The following is a 15,089-nucleotide window of genomic DNA, read 5'->3' as shown; positions in this document are numbered from 1 at the left end:
CAAACATTATTTTAGTTCAAGGTGTTCGGCATAAATCACATAAACACAACAAGCTGACATCGTAAACGAAGATTGTCATCATCATCTTTCTCACTTTGCCTCTTCAAATCATCTGAAATCTTAATTGATTTCCTTCAAAATCAACAGTATGGAGTGGTGCACATTTTCTATGACCATGCAAATGTACTATTATCTTGTTTTCAAAAACACGTCTATGTTTATTCTCTAAAGGAACATCAGATTTCTGAAATAAAACTTGGTTTATATTACTCAGCTTTTTTTCATTATGTTAAGTAGAAAATTCTGGAATGTACCTGAAAACCTACCCAAATGTAGCTTCAGTACTAATATTTCTTCCATCATATTTCATGTTGTTAAATTTAAACTGCTGAATTTTTTAAAATGCTTATTTCCAGTCTTAAACATGCCAGGAAGTCTGTGTGCAATTAAGGGGATTTTGTGACGACATTTCTCAGCAACTCATTCACACACAAAAATCAATCTTAAGATGCACCTTCTGACATTTGCAATAGTTTACCCTCCCCCAAGCAGAATCCTGTTTGAATACAAAATAAAATGACAATGTCATCCAAGATCAGGAAAATGTCACACTAAATGCAGTTTTTGGCACTGTCTAGATTTTCTTAGTCCCATTTGCACATGACCTCAAGCCAAGGATATGGAACTGTTGTGCAGCAGTAAAATCTTTAGCTCTCTCTCGCCAAAACACTTAGTAAGGATTATGAAGTAACATTTCATCATTGGAGAATGAATATATCGCCAAAATTTCACACCATGTGCCATAATAATTAAACTTTATCAATGAAAGACACACTTAATAGCACTCTTCTCAAGTCTTTTAATAACTTAATGCCTGAGAATTTACGGGCATCTGGGGCATAAAATAGGTATAACTCACATATGTGTTTCACAGAGAAACAGAATGCTACTTAATAAACATGATGATTAAACATTAAAACATTTTTGCATAAACTTGTGCAGCATATTACAACTCCTTTGTACAAAACACAACAGCCTGAGAAATGAACAGTGGTGCATGACTATTTAGACTTGACATAGATGCACCAGAAAACAATGTATAAATGGATACTCTAACCAGAAAGAAGCAGGGTATAACCTTCACCACAGCTGATAAACATTTAATCTGACTTCCTGCCAATTCACTGACAGACATTCCGTTCTTCTTGAGTACAAAATATTACTATACTATTCTATCTTTACCAGTCTTTCTCTTTGTGTTTCTAAAACATTTAACATCCAAGGTTCAACATTAAACTCCACACCCTTCTGGATTAGAAAAGTACCTACTCTAAAAGTGGTTCTACAACAAAGATGCCTTAGCCGAAACTATATCCAAAATTGCCAGCTCCGTTTATTAGTATGAGTGTTTGAGAAGCCATCTGGGGTGGGAAGGCAGTAAATGGCCAATGATGGTTTGTCAATCTCAATGAGAGGACAAGTCCTGGAAAGGCGATCCATTCTTGGGTCAGTCTTAGATGTACACACCACTGGATGAAAAGTGGGTTCAAGGGATCTAAAACAGCCAAGAAAAGAACTAAACTCTATCCACAAATCTCAACTGGAAGCAGTAATCCACCCCAACATTCTCCATGCATACTGACAAGGGTGAAGTTGTTCGCAGCAGACAACATAAAAATCTCCTAACCATTCCCACTGATGAAAGCCAGAATCCCTGACTCTCAACTCCTGGTGTTCTCAGTTTCAGAAGGAAGGAAGGAATAAATGGGGTTAATAGGCGGGTGGTGGTTACATGGTCTCTGCAAGGTTGAGAACACAAAAATATGTAATAAAAAAAAATGCACAACACAAAAGTCTTAAGAATTTGCTTACTCACAAAGCAAGTACAAATGTCTAAGAGTAATCAACCAAACATGTACAACAAATGCAGTTTTTACCACTGTACCTCATACTGTACACTACTAAGGAATCAGCTGACATGGAAATGCCTTAATCAGTTGCTCTTAGAGAGGTCTGAAATATACAGAGGAGGCTCACTACTAAAAGGCCAGACAAGTAGGAAGAAAAACAGCAACTGAGGTTCAGTGCAGAAAACTTATGTACTGCACCTCATTCAGAGCACCCCTAATATGAAGTTATCAACTGAGGGGAGGGTAGCACTGACAGCAAGAAGAAAGAGTAGCTGGGGGTGTTAATCACACCTGGGCTAGGCTGCAAGCAACTGAATGACAGGAGTATGGCAGTAGCACACAGGCACACTGAGTGCATCTTGGGGAGAAAAGACTTTAGAAGCAAAGATTCCACGATTGCCCCAATTCTACGGAGTCCCATTTAGATCATATCCCAAACACCATATGCAGCTCTGGAGGCCATGCAGGGATATGAACAACAAACTACTAGGCAAAGTCTACAGAAGTTACCTGAAGGGTATGTTGGATGGAGATATAAGCACGTGAAGAGGGACTACAGAATCTGGAACTGCTTTTCTAAAGACCATAAGAGGTAAGAGTGAGGAATGAAAAGGGACACAAGATCAAGTCAATGGGATGTGATGGGATCACAAAGAAAAACTCAAGAAGAAACAAAAGTAATGAAGTGCCCAAAGACTGCAACCAGCAGCAACCACTATAACTTTAAAAGAGGGCACTCAGAGGCAACAGATGAAAGGAGACACTATTTCTGAAGTTACAAAAATGTAAAAACAATCCTTTATTAACGCTTAATGAAATCAGTGTTTTCATCCTCTAAACACCAGGACTTCATCAGATATAAAGCCATTACAAATACTGTTCTTAAATACCCTAATCCCATCACTAAAACAATTAACAAATAAAAAAAAATAATCTTAAAATTCATTCCCTATCTCCCAAAGTGTGAGCCTGGGTAGCTTAAAAATGCAAATAGTCGTACATAAATACTAATTCACAGGATCATAGCTGGTTATTAGGCTAATTGCCCTGGGGCCCTTACAAGCCTAGGCAAGAGTTTATCATCAGGAAAGAAACCTGTAAAAAATGTGAATAAATATCAGTTAAGTATTATGTTGTAAAACCTAATGCTTCCATGAACTGTGGTGCCATCTATTGGTCTGAAGTATAAATAAATTATGTAAAGTCAAAACATCAGTACAAAAAGTGCTGAACAAATGTTTTGTGGAAATATATGTAGTCTGTGTATCCCAAGGAAATTATATCATACATATTCAAGTACAAAAACTGTGGGAGAGTGTTTGTCATCTAACTGTAAAGGTATTGTCCTAGTGTGTAGCTGCTCTTCATTTTAAAATGGGGACCACAGATATATTTTCATTTAAGCCCAGTGGTCTATTGGCTTCGAACACCAACTGCCAATAGACAGCCTCATACTATATTCTGGTCTCCCATGGTCCCCCCTTGGGTCTTGAGCTATTTCGTCTGTTGCTGTCTTTCGGCTTTTCCCAGTTAGGGGTCACCACAGCGGAACTCCGGTCCGCTAATGATTGGCAGTAGATTTTCACGAACGCCAAGGTGCCAGCTCGACGTTCAACCTTCAACGAAGGCACTCCCATTTACGCATGTCTTTCGAACGCCCACCCAACTGTGGGGAGGACATGCAGACTCCACACAGAAGGCACTCCCGCACTCCAGCCGAGAATTGAACGGGAGAACCTCTTGCTGTGAGGTAACAACGCTACCGCTGCACCACCGTGGATGTCACTCGAGCTATTTCTTCTAAGACAAAAAAAATAAAACCAGCCTGTTTGTAGTCTAAAGTGTGTTTATATAGTGCATTCTTTGTATCTTTCTTCTGTGCATCATATAGGTGTCCGCATACTCTCTTAAGTTTACGTGTAGTTTTTCCAACATAAAAAGCATCACAGTCCTTACACTCTAGTAAATCTACTATCCCTACACTGCTACAATATGAGTAGGTGGTTGCTTCTATCCATCTATCTCTTGACTTTACATAAATAAAGTCCTTGTTTGATATATAGGGGCACTGCCCAAATACCCCACACTTAAAGATACCAGGGCTTTTCTGCCCTGTTCTCATCTTCAGATTGTGTTCTAACATTTCCTTAATGTTTTTTCCTTTTTTCAAAAGGAATCTAAGAGGTTCCTTAGAGACAGGTTCTAAATCAGGGGTGTCCAACCTTTTGGGTTGCCGGGGCTGAACTGAGTGAACAGAAATGGTCTTGGGGCCGCATATAAACTATATCATATAGTTAACTCTTTTGCTGCCGCAGGTGACCAAAGTCGACCTTCTGGCTGTACTGTAGTTGCATTCGAACAATGAATAAATGTAATAAATGCCTAATATTTGCCTTAAAATTCTAATTTTCTACTCTAATGGTTAACTCTAACATCTTAGTTAATATATATATATATATATATATATATATATATATATATATATATGGGACTACTTCATTTGATCGACAGACCATTTGACTGAAACCCATTTGATCGAATTTTCATTTGGTCGAAAACCAGTATTCAAGGCATAAAACTGGGATTTGTCCTCCTCCCCAATGTCGTGCGACCCTGGAGTTGGTATATAGTTGGGGGGGGGTGGGAGGTGCAGCCCCCCACATTGGTGGCTGTGGGTGTCGAAGCCCCCCACCTAGTTTCTTTTAAAATAAGAAAATAAAACAAAAAGGACACATTTTAAATGAAAATAGGTGGGAAACTTCACCCCCCCCCAACTATATATACCAACTTCAGGATCACACGACATTGGAGAGGGGGACAAATCCCAGTTTTATGCATTGAATACTAGTTTTTGACCAAATGAAATTTTGATCAAATGAAGTAGACCCATATATATGTGTATATATATATATATATATATATATGTGTATATATATATATATATATATATATATATATATATATATTTATATATATCTACACATACATTTTTTTTTTTTTTTTTTACAAATAAACAGATATGCACTATAGCACTAGCATTTTTCACTGGGAAAACCACTCCAGCAGTCCAACTACGTAAAATGTCAACATTAGCAGTCCTACAATACTATAATCCACAAAAATAAGCCAACAAATTTAAAAGAAAGTAAAGAATTCCCATTACTGACTTAAAACAATTCTGAATAAGTTATTTATTTATTATGTATTGCATTTTTTTACCAGGAAAGTCCACTGGGCCTTGGAGAGCCCATTTACAGTGGAGGCCCAGGGAGAAAAGCTCCACATACAAATTATCCAGAAATTAACTTTCAGTTACATAAATGGCAAGAAGGCTATACTTTACAGAATATACAAAAATACAGTTTAGTTACATGAATGCTTAGAGGGCTAGACAGTAGCAATAAGAGGCATGGGTTTCTAAGTAACAGTATAATGTACATGCAAGAGTTAGACTGAAATTAAACAGGTAGCTGGGCAATGGGTTGAAGAGTAGAATAGGAGTACAAAGACGACAGGGATGAAAGGTCCAGGAGTGGTAGTAAGGTGGGTATAGAGAGAGGGTAATATCAAATGTTTGGGTAGGTATCAGAGGTAGGCACAGCTGGGATGGATAGAGTGCAGGTTGGCAAGAAGAAGGAGGATGGCAAAAGAGTTGGGGAAAAAAAGTAGAGGGGTAGAGTAGGGGAGATAGGGTTTAGAGAGAGTTATTTTTGGCATGGGCATAGCCAGCAAGAGAATAAGGTACAAGAGGGTCTCACCCAAACAAATGACTGGTGCCAGAAACATGGCCTCAAGCTAAATGCCAAAAAATGCATCATCATTCCCTTTGGGGAGAGTGATGTCCCCACAAATGATCACATTAATAACAATGTTGTAAGCACGCAATCAGTCGTGAGGTGCTTGGGCAAGCAGGTTGATAGAAACCTGACTTTTGACCACCATGTTGTCTCCGTTGTACGGAAAGCTTTTTACATGGCCCACCTCATTAGTAAGGGTATCTCATCCAGGGTCAAGGAGGTCATAACATCCCTGTTTTCTTCCTTTATAAGAGCCATTATTGAGTGCAACACCCCTTTTGGCATGTGACAAAAAAGGTCAAGGGACTAAGTTCACTTAGTTATCCAAACAGACTAAAAAGCTTCTTGCTTTCCTCTGTCTTTCACTGGCCCCTATAAATTTCATCACTGGCTTGCTTTCCAGGCTAAGAAAGATCCCACCTTAAGACACTTCCTCCACCTCAGAAATACTGGTTATACTTAAAACGCTCACTACAAAGACCACAGCCTTCACTGCAACATAAACAAGCCACTTTGTATGGAAGGTTCTTGACACAAAAACTTCAATTTATGTAAAAACCTCCTCTCATTATCAAAACAATGTAGTTCAGCAACACAACAACTAGTTGGACAGCCATTAATGTACTCCTTTAGTAAGTAGCATAGCCTTCATCAAACTGGATGGAAAATCCACATATTAAACTTTCCTAGCTGGATGGCTAAGATCTAATATTGGTTACTTAAGTCTACTTGCCCAAGAAGAGGGGCCTATTTAACTAAGAATTCCATTTGCAAAATTATATTCAGTATACATATTAAATCTCTCTCACTTACACACATACACAGACACAAATAAAAGGAGCCCCTATTTGTAAAATAGGCAACCTCAGTAATCACATGACACACACTCACTGTACGAAATTGTCTGAAAGTCAAAATATCTGAAAAAAGTATAACAGAGATGGATTCATCCATGCAATTTCCCACCATCAAAAAGACCATCAATAAATCAACAAACAAATGCTCAGCAAAAAGTATATCAATAAGAAAACCATAAAGTCTCTAAGATCATACTACATAATGGAGTAAACATATAACTTCCCTCCAATCTAAAGCCATTTGACATTCAGATATTTTAATTTGTGCAGAAGTTATTCACAGACTGACAGTTTACTGAGCTGTAATGCTGACCTTCGCTTTTGAAAAAAACAAATTCCCAGACTTTGTCAATAGCTCAAAGTGCAGAGAGGATTATTTATTTATTTATTATGTATTTATTTATTTTTGGAAAACATCTTTAAAACTGTTAAATTGATTATACACCCAGAAACACAGAAAAATTATTGTGATAAGTAAACCACAGATTGCTGCAAGAAATCAAAGTCACATTAGCACTCTATGCTTACATCCGAACCAATGAAGCATACCTGTCAATTCCAAAAGAATTAAAGTAGCTTAAGAAGGCTATTTGCAAGGTTACATGGCAGTTTATATTGGAAATAAGCACAGATATTTAAAAGGCTCTGTTTCTCGTAATTATGCTGAAAAGTCTTTCAAAGTAAATACAACCTTCTGATTTAGTATGGAACCATACCTCTCAACCTTAGAGCAAGAAATCTGGACAAAGCAAAAAACAAAAGTGGGACACAGGCCCAAAAATAGTTATGCATCACAGACACCATTGAAATAACTGTAGCTGCAAATATTACACATCATTTATACCCCCGGATTTACTAATCCTTCGTGTAAGACTTAATAAGTCTTACTCGGAGGCTGCAGTTGAACAGTATGATGTCAGCGTGCCATGAATATGCATGAGGGCACGCTGACTCAACCGTAAGTCTTACACGGACCGTGTAAGAAAGCAGGGGGCATGTCCGACTGCCGAGCAGTCTAAATGTCCATGCCCCTGCAAGTGTTTTAAAACTAAACAAAGCACACACACAAGAGTGAGTCCGCTCAAATGTCCCTGCACCCAACACCACACTCCCTGATATTGTAAACCCCTATCACAGTTCTAAAACGCAAAACATTAAATATATTTTTTTAAATCCCCAGAATAGCTGCCCATTATTTAGCTAGAGTTAGCAATTCTGACATGGAAAAGCATAAGAAAGAATGTTAATGCAAATCACACCAAATAGCAATAGCGTAATGGTAGAGCGTTCGCACAAAGAAGAGGCATTCACGGTTCGAGTCTCACCACTCCCCTTCATATTTATTTTTTAAATCAGTGTATGAAATAATACCTGACAAATATGTTTAAACATTACTAAAAAGCAGTGAAATGGCCAATGTATCAGTGAACAAAATAAATATTTTAAAGGATCCTGATATAAAATTGCCTGCAGTTAAGCAGCGCTTCAACCAGCGCAATAGAGTTGCCCGTAGTTTAATAGTGCTTTACCTAGCGCAATAGAGGTGCCCACAGCTTAATAGCGCTTTACCTAGTGCAATAGAGTTGCCCATTGTTTCATAGCGCTTTACCCAGCGCAATAGAGTTGCCCATAGTTCAATGGCGCTTTACCCAGCGCAATGTGTTTGCGCGGATGTGCGTGCCGCGCCAACCAGGGCACCGTAGGGCAGCGAGGAGCAACATAGAGCAAAGTTGCTTAAATGCAGCCACACCCCCTAGCCTGTCTGGATAGTATGAAAATAAAATGAATGACAAGGTTCGTACCCAGGACTCTGTGCATCAAAAGCAAAGTACAGAACCACTAAGCCATGACTACATAGGGGAAACAGCCACTATTAACATTCATATACTTACGAATGGTAGTTTAACCATTACTAAGTAGGTCTGCAGTCAGCTGAGAATTTTACAAAATGGCCAATCACAAAAAAGTGCGGGAAATGCGGCATATTTAAGCCCCACAGGCGGGAATACACGCCATAATTGATTGTAGCTCACATCTGCAGTCAGAATGTCTGGTGTCAGAGAGGGAACACGTTTCCGAGTGCAACGTTGGGGCATCGAGGAGTCCAAATACATGGTTTGGCTCTTTGTCCATTGTCACAAGTCAAGACTCCTGCAGGGCCAGTTCCAAGGGACGGAGTACAAGGCAGAGGCTTGGAACCGGTTAGCTCATGACCTCTCCAGTGCCACAGGTGTTCCTCGGACTGGTGAGCAGGTCCGTCACCACCATGCAGACCTGAAGAGACGAAAGCAGGACCGCCTGAACCAATGGATACAGAAGGCCCGCGGGATGCGGGATGCCCCACAACGGAGTATGTAGCCATGGAATGCAGTATGTAAGAATTGATAATGGAGTATGTATAATGGATAGGTATGTCTCGATATCTCTTCATTTACTTTATGGCTGCAGGTGACCATGCTATGAATCAGCAAGCGTATGCTGATAGGCTGCTAAGGCTGCGCCACCAGGCAGGTTAGTGATTATTCTGCATGTATTGTTATATAAAATATGGGAGAGAGCATGAAAGAAAGTGTTGTAGTCCAATAATACAGCCATAAAATTGCCTGAATAAGTCCTCTGCATGTACTGTCAGATAAAAACGTCAGAGAGGCAGAAACAGAGTGTAGAAACCCATTAAGAAAGGTAACATATGTCTCGAATAATATCTCTGCAGGCGCTGTCATATAAAATAAATGAGTGAGCCTGAAAAAAGAGTGTTCTAACCTATTAATAAAGGTATAACATGTCTTGAACATGTCTGCCATATACACCGTTAAAACAAATAAAGGAGTGAGCCTGTGGAAAAGTGTGTAATGTCATTAATAAAGGTATAAAACCCAGAGTGTGTCTGTGTCACAGAGTCTGAAATGTTGTTGTACCCTTGCAGTATACAAACAGTACTGTTTGAAAAGGTGCTGGCAACTCAGAGTTGCGCAGTCCCATATAAAGTAGGTGATGGAAGTACTAGTAGCTGTGAAACATATATACAGTCCACAACAGGCAGTTACTGGCTGGCATGAATAAGTAAACCTGGCACACGTGTAGCATGTTATTGTTTCCCCAGAAATGTGAGTGTGTGTCAAGAAATGCAGGGTTCTGTACAAATCGAAGTGAAAATGTCATGTGAAAACATCCCAGATATGTAGATAAAGAAATATGCAGCAGTAACATCTGCATCCTGGAGAGTTAGTATGTCAGATATAGGTCAGGCATATACTGAACTAGCCAAACACAGTACACAACCTAATGTATGGTGGCAAGTGTAATAATAGAGGTAGGGGATATACACTTGCAGTCACTAGGAATGTAGTGTAGACTAAAAGGTCATTATAAGATGTTAACCAAGGTTTTTTATACACCCTACTGTATGTGCATAAACCATGCAATTCCACACCTAAATGGGTATGTGTAATCTTAAATATTTGTTGGGACATATGTCCTATTGTTCTATAAATATTTGCATTCATGTTGATGCATGTGCCCTGTCTAAACACCACAATCATGGTGGCCTGTTGCTATCAAACATCCCTGCATGTTGTTGGAATAACCACTGTGGTTCAATATATGCATGTGTTATGCTTGCTGTTCAACTGAAGTACCCTTGGTGTGTTGGGTTAATGGGAATATTATTGCATGCTGTTACAACTAATCTGGAATGCTGTTTTGCTTTTGTAATTAAACACACCTAATCACACAACGTATGGGAAGGCCGGTCCCAGAGGACCCACCTGTCCCTCCTCAGCCGGTGAGTGCACCTGGCACCAGCAGGTCCGGTGCCCAGCCCGGGCTCCCCTCCTCTGTTGGTCCTGTGCCACCTTCGGGTGAAAGTGCTGCAGGGGATGGGGGCTCGCCCCCCCCCATGCAAGCGTGGGCAGAGAAGGGCCACCTGTCACCCTTCAAAGGGTCCAGGCTGTGGTGCATAGGGAGATCCAGCGTTCAGTCGCTGATCCCCTACACCAGCTTGAGGCGAGAGTGGCGCGTCTCACGGGTGAGCCTGCCCATCCTACGCAGCCCCCAGCACAGCCACCCTCGGAGCTGTGAAGGTTCAGTGGTGACTGCCCATGGGTGGGGATCTCAGTTCCACTGTTACCATCTGTGGGCTCATGGGCTTGCGATTTCCAAACATCCAACCCCGTCAATTGTGTCACCCACCCCATGTGTCATACACTGCCCCTATATGCATCTTGTCCGTCTACCTTCCCAATCTACCTCCTCGAACATACCTACTTCCTCTACCTCACTTCCCACCCTCACCTGGAAAAAAAAAAGGGCAATCTGTACCCACAAAAAAATTACACACCATACACAGCTGCCCATTTCGCACACATGTCCATAGGACAAACATGTAAGCTGATAATGAGAATTGGCAGTACAACATACTTTGTTGTCCTCACCCCTCTCCCAGGGGTGGAAGGTTTCAAATTTCACTCCAAATTCATCGCATATGCACAGCTGTTGCTGTTAAAGAAATGGGCAGCTATGGACCTTCCCTACACCCGTCCTGCACATCCCGAGCGTGTTTACCTATTGTGTGTCCCTCTTTGTGCCCCCTTTTCACCACTTTCTTATCTCCCCATTTTCTTTTCTTTAAAAGAAATTAGCGCGGGGGTTAGCGGGAGTAAGCACTTTTAAGCAGTAGTTAGCTGGTTTGCACCAGTGTGCGCATGTGTGCGCTTAGCTAAGCATTGCTAAGCGTCACGCAAACCCGCACAAACCCGCTTACAACTGCTTAAAAGTGCCTTAGTCACTCTATGGCAGTGCCCTTGTACTGCTCAGCAGCAAAATAAAATACCCCTGTCAGTCTCGAACCCCAGACCTTGGACTCACAAGACTGCATAAAGTACCACTAAGCCACAGCAGATATACAATGTGGTGCTGAAAGAAATATATCATGCATTACAATGAGTGAATGTAAAGGGAGAATAGGAATGACATAACACAAATCTTGTTCTGTGGCCCTTAACCAGCAAGTGTTGTGGAATTGCATGACATGACTGTGAAAGGAGAACCAGCCATGCTAGTAGGGAATAATCTTACAGTAGCACCTTACAAACCCCACACAGTATCAGAGCAGGATAAACACTGGCATATTTGAATAGGTCAAAGGCCAGACCTCCCAAATGTGACTGATTTACAGAGATGTCCCTGATTTGCAAACAAATGTTAGCTGTGCCCCTCTGACTCCCTGTGAAATGTACTAACAGTAGGCAGAAAGGTGGGGAATCTCACAATGAAAAATGTCAATAAGTGAGAGTAGACACTGCTTGCATGTCAGAAAATGTGTAGTAATACATATGCTCTGAATCCCCCAAAGTCTCAACAGCAAAATATCTGAAATATATCACAGGTGTATCCCACTTATATGTACCTTTCCCTGAGGCTGTTCAAATATTTACCCGAGAGTAACTGAGGCCTGGAAGTGTCAGAAACACACAGGCATATCAGCTTGTCTGCTGTTACACACTCAGCAAATAGCTGTAGAATGAATTCCACAAGCATGCCCGTATGTAGGAGTACACCACAGGAATATCAAAGGATGTAGCCATGTACTGCTAGCAACCACCTGTGACAATGCCATTGTTCAGGTGCTGAAAAGACTGGTGTGGTGCACAGTCAAAGGATACTAGGCTAACCTCTGTCCCTCTGTCTACCATCTGGATATGTCCACAGGTGGGAGCTACTGAGACAGACTACTAGCCTTTATAGACTAACAGGTACACAGCATCTCTGCATGTTCAGCAAGATAAACAGCACACAATAATAAATAATGCTCTCCGCAGTTCTGCACCCATACCCAAAAGTACCATATACCTGTGTAGTCAGGCACACCCACGGGTGTAAGTAGGCATACACAGTACTGAAATATGTCCAGTTGTCCTGAGCAGACTGTGCTAATGTCAACACAAACAAACCACAAACTGTTCAGAAGTGAGTAATGTACTAATGACCGTATAGCAGTTCACAAACAGTGCATGTGCCTGATATTCATAACTGGTAGTACAACATACCTAGTTATCCTCACCCCTCTCTCAGGGGTGGAAGGTTTCAAATTTCACTCCTAATGTATTGCATATGCACAGCTGTTGCTAGTAAAGAAACGGGCAGCTATGGACCTTCCCCACACCCATCCTGTACATCCCAAGCTGGTTTCCCCACTGTCTTCCCCTCTTTGTGCACCCTTTATCACCACATTCCTATCTCCCCATTTACTTTTCTGTCAAAGAAATGAGTGCAGGGGTTAGCGAGAGTAAGCACTTGTAAACAGTAGTAAGCAGGTTTGCACCAGTGTGCGCATGTGTGTGCTTAGCTAAGCACCACGCAAACCCGCTTACAACTGCTTAAAAGTGCCTTAGTCACTGTGTATGACAGGGCCCTTGTACTGCTCAGCAGCAAAATAAAATACCCTTGTCAGTCTTGAACTCCACACCTTGGACTCACCAGTCTGCATGCAGTACCACTAAGCCACAGCAGATATACAATAACTTGGTGTTGTAAGAAATATATCATGCATAACAATGAGTGAATGTGAAGGGAAAATAGGAAAGCCATAGGAACACATTGCAATAACTACTGTTGTATGCCAGTTAATTCTCTAATTCGAAAATAAAGTGCATACTCCCATGTATCCAGTGTTAGCATTAGGAGGTGTGAGTAAACTTACACACTGAGAAGAGTGCACTGGAAGAAGCAACAGTCAGGTTTCAGTACAACATGCATATCACTGACTACAACCCTAGCTTCAGATATGAGACATATACCAACCTTCTGAGACAACAGTGTCTACAGCAAACAAGCATGGGCCCCACCTTGCACAACTGAAAGGGCTATGCCTACCTAACCTAGCATTTTATAGCAGTGTCCTGCAATCACAGTGAATACTGCAATTACCACACAGCAGGCTGCATGCAATTACTAAATGGTGGGCACCAATTGGTGCAGAGGCCATCACATGCACATGTGCAGATACCTAGAAGAGCAGCCTGTACTTGCTATCCACACATGCAATAATATCATTGCACCAACTGAGAAGTGAGAGAGACAGACAGAGACAAACAGGCTGTAAGAGACAGACACTGAAAAGAAAGACCAACACACAAAGGAAACCAAAACCCAAAAAAAAATAATAAAAAAAAATAAATAAATAATAAATCAACAGCTACAACATATATATATATATATATATATACATATATCTATATATATATATATATATATATATATATATATATATATATATATATGGATATGTATAGATATGTATAGATATCTATAGATATCTATAGCTATGTATATATATATATATATATATATATATATATATATATATATATATATATATATATATATATATATATATATATATATATATATATATATAGATATATATATATATATATATATATAGATATAAAGAGAGAGGGAGACACGGGGTCATACGTACTGCAACAGGTGCCTGTTGACCAAGGCATGGACTGAACACCAGTGTTGGTACTGCAGTGCCATACCCCATTCCAAAACACTTTACCCAGTAACTACCACATAGGTGGTAGCCTGCCTAACAATGAAGATGTCAGAAGGGAACATGGGACACAGGTGGACACTAATCTCCCCTTTGATAATCACAGTGCCACACTAGTCTTGTAATCTGTCTACGTGGTAAGTGTCATCACAAAAGGTGTGTCATCTAGGGAAATATAGGTCAGTGTTCCCCTCTACTCATCACAATGCCCCATGTGGTTTGTACCTCACATGACAACTACAGCAAGTGGAAAAGCCACAGACATACCTCACAAAGAGTAATACTGCCCTCAAACACATGCCCTATGCAGACTGACTCACAAAACCACAGCTAGAGTGCGTTGCATACCGCCCACCCAGAGGTTACCTCTGCAGGACATACAGAGGTATGTCACACCCATAGCAGTCGGCCAACCACCATGTCAACACCTCACAATCCCTCTGGTCTACATGACTTAGGGCCCTAATCCTCGCCACCTCACTAAACAGCACATGCTGGAGGTACAGGTTCCTATCCACAAATATGCCATACTCTGGACTAAACCACCCAGCATTAGCAAACAAGGCTCCTCATTAGCAGATGTCATACATACCCTTGATGATTATTTGGGAGATAGGTAATAGGCCCTGGGAGTCACCTCTGTTTATCCGATTGACAGTAGCAAGTGAAATCACATTACATGTGTGTCAAAGGCCAGGGTAGCATATGGCTAGGCTGCTCTAGGCCCTAGGGCCAATAGCGTATTACCTACCTATGACACAATGCACACACACATGTACTCAGTGCAATACCTGCTATGTAAGGTGGAATGAGTGTGACAGTGAATGTGTGCAAGGTCTGTAAAGGTGTGATAGCTTAGTGTGAGATTGTTTCTGTCATGGTAGTTTGTGTCCTAGGTGTGAGGCCAGAGAAAGATGTGTCAGTTATTGGGATGCAGACATAGTAGGATGGCATATGTTGTGACGTA

The sequence above is a fragment of the Protopterus annectens genome, chromosome 1.part1 (assembly GCF_019279795.1).
Source record: "Protopterus annectens isolate FY-2018-M chromosome 1.part1, PAN1.0, whole genome shotgun sequence".
NCBI classification, from domain to species: domain Eukaryota; kingdom Metazoa; phylum Chordata; order Ceratodontiformes; family Protopteridae; genus Protopterus; species Protopterus annectens.
The sequence above is the reverse complement of the archived record's forward strand: the minus strand, read 5'-3'. Positions refer to the sequence as shown.